Below are 1,579 nucleotides of genomic sequence, written 5' to 3'. Positions count from 1 at the left end.
CAGCCCACCTGAACTTGAAGGGCAGACTCTCTCTTCACTTTTCCCATGATCCTGGTCCTTTCCCCCCCCCCCAGCCTCCTCACCCCTATTCCTCTCAAAACCCACGGAGAATTAACCAACCAACCAACCAACCAACCCACCAACCAACCAACCATCGGGGTTACTCACGGAACGCTGCAGGGACTTTTGAAAAGAATGAGTTATCAGAAAAAAATATATTATTGTTAATTTTACTGCCACGGGCAAAAAAAAAAATAAAGTTTAGTCAAACTTTTTTTTTCTTTTTTCTTTTTTTTTAACAAACTTTGAACAACTGAAAAAGCACTGATGAACTTTTAGAGCTGTTGCTTAATGAATAAGAAGATTCCCCTTTTTAAAAAAGATATTGATATTTTCACCCATATTTTTTGGGTCACACTGAGCGCGCGGCCATGACAGCTACTGAACACATGGTGGAGTTGTGCTGTGCTGGGTTCTGCGCTCACGGCTTGTCTCTAAATAGAAACTGAAGGCAAAGGGACCAAAACGGAGGCAAAGCCACCCCAGATGACAGACAGGCACAAACCACGGAGCGAAGGAGGACAACCTCAACAACGACAGAACAATGCAATGTTAAAAGGCCGTCCGATACTATGAGTCATCTCCCTGTCTCAGGCCTCCCATTGTCCACCTGTGCTCTGCTGCTGAGGCAGCATATATCCAACCAAGCAACACGCAAGATACCGACATCCTTGAACATACTCAAGAGTTAGAAATGAACTACAAAAAATAAATAAACTTTTTAAAAAAAAAGTTAAAAAAAAAAACACGATGGCTATATTTGTGGACAGTTGTATCACACAGCATTGTTTTATTTTGAAATGGGCGAGAAGAATCATATTACTACATATGTGTCAGACTACACTGAATTTCAGGATGTTGCGTATACCGTAGAAGCCGTAGTTTTGTACGTTTCAGTCGCGCTAGAATTGTGAGACTTTCACCAAGGCACTTCTGTACAGAGCGATCGGAACACCCCTCACCGAGTCCTGAATACATGCTAAGTTAGTATCAAGAGCTATTTATTTTACTTTATTTTTTATTTATTTATTGTTCTTAGTACTATATGACAATCATGAAGGAGTCACCAGTTGTATTCAAAATGAACATTAGCGGATGAGTTTATTTTCTTTTGTAAAATATGTACGAAATGTTCATTTTGTTTTTGTATTAATTTCAGTTTGCTGCCAGAGCAAATAATAGTCACTCTCAAAAAGAATAATTTATGTAATAAAGTGTTTTAAAAACGGTTTATACTTTAAATAAAGTCTTTAAAACTGTGAAATCTGTTTTTTCGAAATATATCTCGATGTACAGTGTATAGACCTACCTTTATGCAGCACAGTAGAATATTGTTGAGAATACCAAGTTTTATATTTCTAAGAGGAAGTGGCTTGTAATGTGCGGAATCTTTAGCTGGTCTTACTACTCTAGAGTTTTGTGACACTCTAATATTCCATATCTACTAATATCGATCCCCAGTTTGTTGTTTTTGACTGTTTGTTTTCGTTTGGAAGCAGAGATATTACTGTCCTAGATC

This window comes from Poromitra crassiceps (genome assembly GCF_964638095.1).
Source record: "Poromitra crassiceps genome assembly, chromosome: 15".
In the NCBI taxonomy this organism is placed as follows: domain Eukaryota; kingdom Metazoa; phylum Chordata; class Actinopteri; order Beryciformes; family Melamphaidae; genus Poromitra; species Poromitra crassiceps.
Note: the sequence above shows the minus strand (reverse complement) of the source record.